The sequence below is a fragment of the Cervus canadensis genome, chromosome 13 (genome assembly GCF_019320065.1).
Source record: "Cervus canadensis isolate Bull #8, Minnesota chromosome 13, ASM1932006v1, whole genome shotgun sequence".
Lineage (NCBI taxonomy): Eukaryota > Metazoa > Chordata > Mammalia > Artiodactyla > Cervidae > Cervus > Cervus canadensis.
In genome coordinates this window covers 36,944,356-36,956,030 of record NC_057398.1, presented here as the reverse complement: position 1 = coordinate 36,956,030, position 11,675 = coordinate 36,944,356, and positions in this window count along the sequence as shown.

Sequence of the window (11,675 nt, the reverse complement as noted above, 5' to 3'; positions counted from 1 at the left end):
GCATGAAAGTGAAAAGTGAAAGTGAAGTCACTCAGTTGTGTCGGACTCTTTGTGACCCCATGGACTACAGCCTACCAGGCTCATCCGTCCATGGGATTTTCCAGGCAAGAGTACTGGAGTGGGTTGCCATTGCCTTCTCCAAAGTAACACTACCAGGTAGTAAATGGTGAACCTGATGTCTCACCAGTAACTCTAATGCTAATATATTCCATGTACTGTTGAAGCCTCCCTTGGAGAATTTTGAGCATTACTTTGCTAACATGTGAGATGAATGCAATTGTGCAGTAGTTTGAATGTGCTTTGGCATTGCCTTTCTTTGGGATTGGAGTGAAAACTGACCTTTTCCTGTCCTGTGGCCACTGCCGAGTTTTCCAAATTTGCTGACATATTGAGTGCAGCACTTTCACAGCATCATCTTTTAGGATTTGAAGTAGCTCAACTAGAATTCCATCACCTCCACTAGCTTTGACCCTAGTGATGCTTTCTAAGGCCCACTTGACCTTGAATTCCAGGATGTCTGGCTCTAGGTGAGTGATCACACCATCGTGGTTATCTGGGTCTTGAAGATTTTTGTATAGTTCTTCTGTGTATTCTTGCCACCTCTTCTTAATATCTTCTGCTTCTGCTTCTGTTAGGTCCCTATCATTTCTGTCCTTTATTTTGCCCATCTTTGCATGAAATATTCCATTGGTATCTGTAATTTTCTTGATGAGATCTCTAGTCTTTCCCATTCTGTTGTTTTCCTCCATTCCTTTGCACTGATCGCTGAGGAAGACTTTCTTATCTCTCCTTGCTTTTCTTTGGGACTCTGCATTTAGATGGGTATGACTTTCCTTTTCTCCTTTGCCTTTCACTTCTCTTCTTTCCTCAGCTATTTGTAAGGCCTCCACAGACAACCATTTTGCCTTTTTGCATTTCTTTTTCTTGGGGATGGTTTAGATCACTGCCTCCTGTACAATGTTACAAACCTCCATCCATAGTTCTTCCAGCACTCTATCAGATCTAATCCCTTGAATCTGTTTGTCCCTTCCACTGTATAATCATAAGGGATTTGATTTAGGTCATACCTGAATGGTCTAGTGGTTTCCCTACTTTCTTCAATTTAAGTCTGAATTTTGCAATAAGGAGTTTATGAGCTGAGCCACAGTCAACTCCCCATCTTGTTTTTGCTGACTGTATAGAACTTCTCCATCTTTGGCTGCAAGGAATATAACCAATTTGATTTCAATATTGACCATCTGGTGATGTCCATGTGTAGAGTCGTCTCTTGTGTTTTTGGAAGAGGATGTTTGCTATGACCAGTGCATTCTCTTGACAAAACTCTGTTAGCCTTTGCCCTGCTTCATTTTGTATTCCAAGGCCAAACTTGCTTGTTACTCTAGGTAGCTCTTGGCTTCCTACTTTTGCATTCCAATCACATATAATGAAAAAGACATCTTTTTTGGGTGTTAGCTGTAGATCTTCATAGAACCATTCAATTTCAGCTTCTTTGGCATTAGTGGTTGGGGCATAGACTTGGATTACTGTGATAGTGAATGGTTTGCCTTGGAAATGAACAGAGATCATTCTGTCATTTTTCAGACTGCATCCAAGTACTGCATTTTGGACTCTTTTGTTGACTGTGAGGGCTACTCCATTTCTTCTAAGGATTCTTGCCCATAGTAGTAGATATAATGGTCATTTGAATTAAATTCATCTATTCTGGTCCATTTTAGTTCACTGATTCCTAAAATGTCAATGTTCACTCTTGCCATCTCCTGTTTGATCACTGCCAATTTACCTTGATTCATGGACCTAACATTCCAGGTTCCTATGCAATGTTGTTCTTTACAGCATCTGACTTTACTTCCATCACCAGTCACATCCAAAACTGGGCATTGTTTTTGCTTTGGCTCAGCTTTTTCATTCTTTCTGGAGTTATTTCTCCACTCTTCTCCAGTAGCATATTGGGCACCTACCCAACTGGTGTGTTCATCTTTCAGTGTCATATCTTTTTGCCTGTTCATACTGTTTATGGAATTCTCAAGGCAAGAATACTGAAGTGGCTTGCCATTTCCTGCCCAGTGCACCATGTTTTGTCAGAATTCTCCACCATGACCTGTCCATCTTGAGTGGACCTACATGGCATGGCTCATAGTTTCATTGAATTAGACAAGTCTGTGATCCTTCTGATCAGTTTGGTTAGTTTTCTGTGATTGTGGTTTTCATTCTGTCTGCCCTCTGATGGATAAGGATAAGAGGCTTGTGGAAGCTTCCTGATGGAAGGCACTGGCTGTGGGGTCTTGCTCTGATGGGCCATGCTCAGTAAATCTTTAATCCAATTTTCTGTTGATGGGTAGGGCTGTGTTCCATCCCTGTAGTTTGGCCTAAGGCCAAACTATAGCAAGGGTAATGGTAGCAATGGCAACCTCCTTCAAAAGGACTTACGCCAGCATGCTGCAGCATGCTGTTATATTTAGTGCCTCTGACCCCAGGGCAGGCCACTGTCAACCCACACCTCCTCCAGATAGTCATGGACACTCACAGGTAAGTCTGGTTCAGTCTCTTTTGGGGTCATTGCTCCTTTCTCCTGGATCGTGGTTTGCACAATGTTTTGTCTGTGCCCTCCAAAAGTCTGTTTCCCCAGTCCTGTGGAAGTTCTGTAATCATATTCCACTGGCCTTCAAAGTCAAATTCCCTGGGGGGTTTCTCAGTCCTTTTGCCAGATCCCCAGGTTGGGAAATCTGCTGTGGGCCCTAGAATTTTCACAACAGTGCAAGAACGTCTTTGGTATAATTGTTCTCCAGTCTGTGAGTTGTCTGCTTGGTGGTTGTATGGTGGGGCTAATGGCAACCTCCTCCAAGAGGACTTATGCCACACACTGTGCCTCCCAGGTCTGCTGCAGCCAGAGCCCCTGCCCCTGCAGCAGGCCACTGCTGACCCATACCTCTGCAGGAGACACTCAAACACTCAAAGGCAGGTCTGGCTCAGTCTCTTGTGGGGTCCCTGGGACCTGGTGTGCACAAGGTTTTGTTTGAGCCCTCCAAGTGTCTCTGGTGGATATGGGGTTTGATTCTAAACACAGTTTTGCCCTTTCTACTGTCTTGTTGGGGCTTCTCCTTTGCCCTTGGATGTGGGGTATCTTTTTTTGGTGGGATCTAACTTTCTCCTGTCAATGGTTGTTCAGCAGTTAGTTGCAATTTTGGAGTTCTTGCAGGGGAAGAGGACTGCATGTCCTTCTACTCCACCATCTTGAAGGGATGATAGACTGGTTCCAACTTGGGAAAGAAGTACATCAAGACTATGCATTGTCACTCTGCTTATTTAACTGATATGCACAGTCATCCTGTGAAATGCCAGGCTGGATGCAGCACAAGCTGGATTCAAGGTTACCGGGAGAAATATCAATAACCTCAGATATGGAGATGACACCACCCTTATGGCAGAAAGCAAAGAGGAAATAAAGAGCCTCTTGATGAAGGTGGAAGAGGAGAGCAAAAAAAAGATGGCTTAAAACTCAACATTCAAAAAAGTAAGATCATGGCATCCAGTCCCATCACTTCGTGGCAAATAGATGGGGAGGCAATGGAAACAGTGACAGACTTTATTTTCTTGGGCTCCAAAATCACTGTGGACGGTGACTGCAGCCATGAAATTAAAAGATGCTTATTCCTTGGAAGAAAAGCTATTACCAACCTAGACAGCATATTCAAAAAGCAGAAACATCACTTGGCCAACAAAGGTCCATCTAGTCAAAGCTATGGTTTTTCCAGTAGTCATGTATAGATGTGAGCTGGACCACAAAGAATGCTGATTGCTGAAGAATTGATGCTTTTGAACTGTGGTGTTGGAGAAGACTCTTGAGAGTCCCTTGGACTGCAAGATCAAACCAGTCCATCCTAAAGGAAATCAGTCCTGAATATTCATTGGAAGGACTGATGCTGAAGCTGAGCTCCAATACTTTGGCCACCCGATGCAAAGAACTGACTCATTGGAAAAGACCCTGATGCTAGGAAAGATTAAGGACAGGTGGAGAAGGGATGACAGAGGATAAGAAGGTTGGATGGCATCACTGACTCAATGGATATGAGTTTGAGCAAGCTCCAGGAATTGGTGATGGACAGAAAAACCTGGCCTGCTGCAGTCCATGGGATTGCAAAGAGTTGGACATGACTGAGTGACTGAACTGAACTGAATTGAATGTGTTCCAGCTATGTATACTAATGACAATGGTGTATTTCATCTATCAACATTTTTTTAGCATAGCTTTTATTTATTTTTTGCATATACATGTATCCATTCTCCTCAAATCCCCCTCCCACCCAGGCTGGCACATAGCATTGAGCAGAGTTCCATGAGCTATATGATAGGTCTTTGTTGGTTATCCATTTTAAATATAGCAGTGTGTACATGACCTTCCCAGAGTCCCTAACTGTCCCTTCCTCCTGGCAACCATAAGTTCATTTTCTAAGTCTGTGAGTCTCTTTCTGTTTTTAAGTTGTTGTTGTTCAGTTGCTAAATCATGTCCAACTCTTTGGGACCCCTTGGACTGCAGCAAGTCAGGCTCCCCTGTCCTTCACCATCTCCCAGAGTGTGCTTAAACTCATGTCCATTGAGTTGGTGGAGCCATCCAACTATCTTATCCTCTGTCATCTCCTTCTCCTGCCTTCAATCTTTCACAGCATCAGGGTCTTTTCCAATGAGTCAGTTCTTCGAATCAGGTGGCCAAAGTATTGGAGCTTCAGCTTCAGCATCAGTCATTCCAATAAATATTCAGTATTGATTTCCTTTGGGATTAACTGGTTTGATCTCTTTGCCATCCAAGGGCCTCTCAAGAGTCTTCAGCACCACAGTTGGAAAGCATCAGTTCTTTGGCATTCATCCTTCTGTATGGTCCAACTCTTACATCCATACTTGACTACTGGAAAAATCATAGCTTTGACTATACAAACCTTTGTCAGCAAAGTGATGCCTCTGCTTTTTAATATGCTGTCCAGGTTTGTCATAGCTTTTCTTTTTTGTTAGTAAGTTTATTTATATCATTTCTTTTTAGATTCCACATATAAGGATGTCATATTTAAGACGTATTTTGTTTCACATTTCTAATATCAATATGTAGTTCCAGTTCCACTGATGATATGTCTTAGTTTAATTGGCAATACACTTAATTTCCTAGTGTACCATCGTATTAGATTCAATGAAATGCAATACTAACAGAGCACTCTGTAATTATGTATCAATGAGTTTAATCCTCAGAATAACCCTACAGAGGAGCTGCTGTTGTTATTGTTCCTATTTTATGGAGAAAGAAATGGCAACCCACTCCAGTACTCTTGCCTGGAAAATCCCGATGGAGAATCCTGGGAGGCTAGTCAGTGGGGTCACAAAGAGTCAGACACGACTGAGCGACTTCACGCTATTGGTGAGGAAGCTGGAGCATAGAGGTTCACAGGGCGGGTACATGGTGGAGTTGGGATTTGAACCCAGGCTGCCTGGCTCTGGAGTGGGTGCCTCCTGCTTTTTATGGCCTCCTAGGGAAGAAATATTATCCTGCACATTCATCTCTGATACCTGTTGTTGATATTGACCAGATTATACCTGAACCAACTTGGAGAGGTGCTGAGTGCTGAAGAATTGATGCTTTTGAATTGTGCTGGAGAAGACTCTTGAGAGTCCCTTGGACTGCAAGGAGATCAAACAAGTCAATCCTAAAGGAAATCAACCCTGAATATTCATTGGAAGGACTGATGCTGAAGCTGAAGCTCCAGTACTTGGGCCATGTGATACGAAGAGCCGACTCATTGGAAAAGACTCTGATGCTGGGAAAGATTGAGGGCAGAAGGAGAAGAGGGTGACAGAGGATGAGATGGCTGGATGGCATCACTGACTCAATGGACATGAATCTGAGCAAACTCTCAAGGAATAGTGGAGGACAGAGGAGCCTGGGGTGCTGCAGTTCATGGGATGGCAAAGATTCAGACCTGCTTAGCGACTGAACAACAACAAAACTTGGAGAGATAGGAAGGAAGGAGTGGAGACAGTAAGAATGAGTGATTTACCACTCCCCCCCCACCCCCCCTCCCAGGGATAGCTTGGCAAACAGGAGGCAAAACTGGACAGAACGCCCCTGATGGTCACTAAGGTTTCCAAACACTGGATGAAGCACAGAGGCCTCGTCATCACGATCCACCCAGTCATTTCGGGGGAGTAGTCAGTTTTCTAAAACAATTTATTCTGATGGTGCTAGGTCTCTGTTGCTGTGCACAGGCTTCTCCCTAGTTGTGGCCGGCAGGGGCTACTCTCTAGTCGTGTTGTGTGCGGGCTTCTCACTGTGGTGGCTTCTTTTATTGCAGAGCACAGGCTCTAGATCTCGGGGGCTTTGTTGCCCCGTGGCATGTGGACTCTTCCTGGACCAGGGATTGAACCCATGTCCCCCACATTGGCAGGCAGATTCTTAATCACTACACTATCAGGGAAGCCCAAAAAGTCAGTTTTACTACCTCCATTTTGTGCTTTTTTGATGGGATCTTAGTTCCTCAACCAGCATTTGAACCCATTCCCCCTGCAGTGGGAGCTCAGACTGCTAACCCCTGGACTGCTGGGGAATTCCCACTTCCGTCATTTTGCAGCAGAAGGAACTGAAGCTCAGAAGCTGCATGAATTGTGTGAGAATGTCACCCCGCCCATAAGTCACTGTCCAGGGTTTGTCAGATCCTGAAGCTGTGCTCCGTCCACCTCCCTGGCCCATGCTCTCTGGCAAGATTGAGGCTGAGGCACTGGGTGTAGGCGGCTCCTACGGGCCTGGGATGCTTGCTGCAAGTGGGCAGAGCTGAGTGTGCAGAAACGGGAGAAAGTTCACAGAGGGATAAAACCACAACATCTGTCCCTTCCCCCAGAGGTTTTCAGGCCGGTTGGGAAGACCAGCAAACACAATCTTGAAGAAGGTAAATAACTCCTTGAGGAAGAGAATTGATAAGGCCAGAGGGAGGCAGGCCTGCCACTCCTAGCCAAGTTCATCTCTGAGTTTCAACTTGAAACAGTACTTTTGAGACAGGTCAAAAGTTCTGCTTGTTCACACCTGAAACTAACACAACATTGTGAGTCAACTATACTTCAATTTAAAAGAAAAGTTCTGCTGGTGGGTGGGAGGGATTGGGGCGTTGGGATTGACACATTTACACTATTGATACTTATGTTTAAAATAGATAACTAATGGTACCTCATTGTGGTTTTGATTTGCATTTCTCTGATAATGAGTGATGTTGAGCATCTTTTCATGTGTTTGTTAGCCATCTGTATGTCTTCTTTGGAGAAATGTCTGTTTAGTTCTTTGGCCCATTTTTTGATAGGGTCATTTATTTTTCTGGAATTGAGCTGCAGGAGTTGCTTGTATATTTTTGAGATTAATCCTTGGTCTGTTTCTTCATTTGCTATTATTTTCTCCCAATCTGAGGGCTGTCTTTCACCTTACTTATAGTTTCCTTTGTAGTGCAAAAGCTTTTAAGTTTCATTAGGTCCCATTTGTTTAGTTTTGCTTTTATTTCCAATATTCTGGGAGGTGGGTCATAGAGGATCTTGCTGTGATTTATGTTGGAGAGTGTTTTGCCTATGTTCTCCTCTAGGAGCTTTATAGTTTCTGGTCTTACATTTAGATCTTTAATCATTTTGATTATTTTGTGTATGGTGTTAGAAGGTGTTCTAGTTTCATTCTTTTACAAGTGGTTGACAGTTTTCCCAGCACCACTTGTTAAAGAGGTTGTCTTTTTTCCATTGTATATCCTTGCCTCCTTTGTTGAAGATAAGGTGTCCATAGGTCCGTGGATTTATCTCTGGGCTTTCTATTCTGTTCCATTGATCTATATTTCTGTCTTTGTGCCAGTACCATACTGTCTTGATGACTGTGGCTTTGTAGTAGAGTCTGAAGTCAGGCAGGTTGATTCCTCAGTTCCATTCTTCTCTTACACTGTTGTGGGAATGCAAAACTAGTAGCAGCGCTATGGAGAACAGTGTGGAGATTTCTTAAAAACTGGAAATAGAAGCCTGCCATAGTGACCCAGCCATCCCCTGCTGGGCATGACGACGCCGATGGAACAGATCTGAAAGAGACACGTGCACCCAATGTTCATTGCAGCACTGTTTATAATAGCCCAGGACATGGAAGCAACCTAGATGCCCATCAGCAGATGAATGGATAAGGAAGCTGTGGTACATATACACCACGGAATATTACTCAGCCATTAAAAAGAATTCATTTGAATCAGTTCTATGAGATGGATGAAACTGGAGCCCATTATACAGAGTGAAGTAAGCAGAAAGATAAAGAACATTACAGCATACTAACACATACATATGGAATTTAGAAAGATGGTAATGATAACCCTATATGCAAAACAGAAAAAGAGACACAGATGTACAGAACAGACTTTTGGACTCTGTGGGAGAAGGTGAGGGTGGGATGTTTCGAGAGAACAGCATCGAAACATGTGTATTATCTATGGTGAAACAGATCACCAGCCCAGGTTGGGTGCATGAGACAAGTGCTCAGGCCTGGTGCACTGGGAAGACCCAGAGGGATCGGGTAGAGAGGGAGGTGGGAGGGGGGATCGGGATTGGGAATACATGTAAATCCATGGCTGATTCATGTCAATGTATGACAAAAACCACTACAATATTGTAAAGTAGTTAGCCTCCAACTAATAAAAATAAATGGAAAGAAAGTAAAATAGATAACTCATGAGAATCTACTGTGTAGCACAGGGAATTCTTAGTTACTGTGGTGACCTGAATGGTAAGGACGTCCAAAAGGGAGGGATATATGTACAGGTATGAAAAAAAGTGGAAGTGTTAGTTTCTCAGTGTCCAACTTGTTGTGACTCCACAGATTGTATACGTACAGCTGATTCATCATGCTTAACAGTAGAAACGAACACAACATTGTTAAAGCAACTACATTGTTTAGCTGCTAAGTCATGTCTTGCTTTTTTGCGACCACATGGACTGCAGCCCACCAGGCTTCTCTGTCCATGGGATTTCCCAGGCATGAATACTGGAGTGGGTTGCCGTTCCCTACTCCAGGGGATCTTCCCGACCCAAGGATCAAACTCCAGTCTCCTGCATCTCCTGCATTGGCAGGTCAATTCTTTACCACGGAGCCACCAGAGAAGCCCTAAAGCAACTATACTAAAAGAACTATACTAAAAAAAAAAAAAAAAAATTTTTTTAAAAAAGGGGAAAAAAGTTATACTTATTTGAAATGTGCTTTATAAATTATCTTGGTTTGTTTGCTTGTATGTTCATATCCCTTATACATTAAGCCCAAAGATGGTTAGATAGCCCCAAAGTATCTGTTCTTACCCATATCCTATCTTCTGAGTGTTTATTTATTAAATGCTTTCTGAAAATAATGGATCAGAAAAGATTTTCTGAGCTCTTAGGCCTTATGCTCTTCTGCCTTTAGCACTGTGCTAAAACTATAGTGTAAAAACACACAACCCAGTCATAGCCTGGATGAAGTGGTCTAATCCAGGCAGGGGTGGCAACAGAATAATTAGAAAACATTCCCAGAGTATAAAGCATGTGGGTGCCAGTGCTGGGCAGACGCTGAGAGCTTGAGGGGTTCCACAATAACTTTTTGGGGGGTCTGGCTTCCAGCATAAGGATGAGGCAATTCAGCTGGAAAGAAAGGATACTGGCGGAGAACCAGAATGTCTGGGAACAGACTTCAGTTTACAGCTCAGTCACTTGGCCATGCATGCCTCTTTGGAGTCCCAGCTCTGCCAGTTCCATGAAGTCAACAAGTATTCCTGAAAACTAAAAGAAATGCCAACATAATAAAAGGTGTTTAAATAAAATAAAGGTAACTTATTTGATCAAGACTTAAATGTCTTCTTAATCCCTATATTTTTAGGAATTGCCTCCCCAACTGGTCCAGGTCTAACTTAGATTTTTCTAAAAATTTTTTTCTCTGAAATAATTTAACATTTAGGATAGAGTTGCAAGAATAGTAGAAAGAACTCCTGTGCACCCTTTATCCAGATTCAGCAACTGATAAAATTTTGTCACATTTGCTTTATCACTCCGTCTCTCTCTCTAGATATATAAGATAATAATAAGTATAACTCAGTACTGTGCTATTATCAAATTTAGGAATTTTCTCATTAATATAATAATTTTTGGCATGAATACCATAGAGGCAGTGTGGTGTACTTTTTGTCCTGCTGTTCTCCACTGTTAAATACCATCAGCATAAAAATACCATTTCCCTCCTTTTGGAACTAATAAAAGTGAAAGTGTTAGTTGCTCAGTCATGTCTGACTCTTTGTGACCCCATGAACCCCCACAGACTGTAGCCCAATAGGCTCCTCTGTCCATGGAATTTTTCTCCAGGCAAGAATACTGGAGTGGGGAGCCATTCCCTTCTCCAGGGGATCTTCTTAACCCTGGAACCGAACCTGATCTCCCACATTGCAGGCAAATTTTTTACTATCTGAGCCACCAGGGAAGCCCCTAATAAATAAACCCAATGAGTAATCTAATTATTAGGTAAATACACTGAGATGATTCCAAATACCCTGTCTGATTGGTTGAATAGGAGAATGGGGAACCACAAGTACAGAGGAACAGATTATAAATTATAGTCCAATTTTCAAATTTTTGGAGGGTCAATATCCCTAGCCCCTGCATTGTTCAAGGATCAACTGGATTCATGATACATTCTTGAGTCACCTGATTTGTTCCTCATGACATTCCTTAGCGCATTCCTCTCTCCTCTTTTTCCTGCACTGTGGTGTAAAGTCATGATCAAATTCAGGTTAGATAATGGCCAGATCGCTTTGTGGGTACAGCCAAGTATGTCCTATTACACCCGTCAGGAACACAATGTCTGATTGTCTTACTTTCAACGATGCTAAATTTGAACTCTTTAGTTAAGAGTGTGACCACTGGATCCCTCCACAGAAAAGGTATACTTTCCCTTTGCAACTTGCAAGTGATCTCTGGATGATACTTAGGCATAAGGCAGATATCCCATTTCCCTACAACCTTTTACTTAACGTTTTTAACATCCACTGATGATCTTTGTCTGATTCAGTTGCTTCACTAGGGGTTGCAGAATGGCAAAATTTTAAATATATAATTTATTTTGCATTCTTTTGTAAAGAAGAACTTTTCTTCATTAACTGGAGATGAACTGCAATTCCCTCTAAATGCTTAACTTGTTATCAATTTTCAGAATAGGTTGGCCTAATAGCCCTCTCCTGTAGATTGTCATTACCCGCAATGCAGGAGACCTGGGTTCGATTCCTGGGTTGGGAAGATCCCTTGGAGAAGGAAATGGCAACCCATGCCAGTATTCTTGCCTGGAGAACCCCGTGGACAGAGGAGCCTGGCGGGTTACAGTTCGTGGGGTCGCAAGAGTCAGACACGACTTAGCGCCTAAACCACCAATAGTCATCTGCAACGATAACTAATTTTTTTTTTTTTTTTGTAGTTACCATGAACTCTTGGATTTTATTTATTCAATGTTTTGCAATAATTATAGTCATTAGTGTTTTTAATGATCAAATTGTCCTAATTATGGCCTGGGGAAGCCCTTTAAACTGGCTTTTGGTCCTTTTGATCTGTTCCCATTACTCTTTGAGTACATTCTTGGTTTCTGGCATAACAAAGCGTTCCAGGCTCACCTTATACTTTCTCTG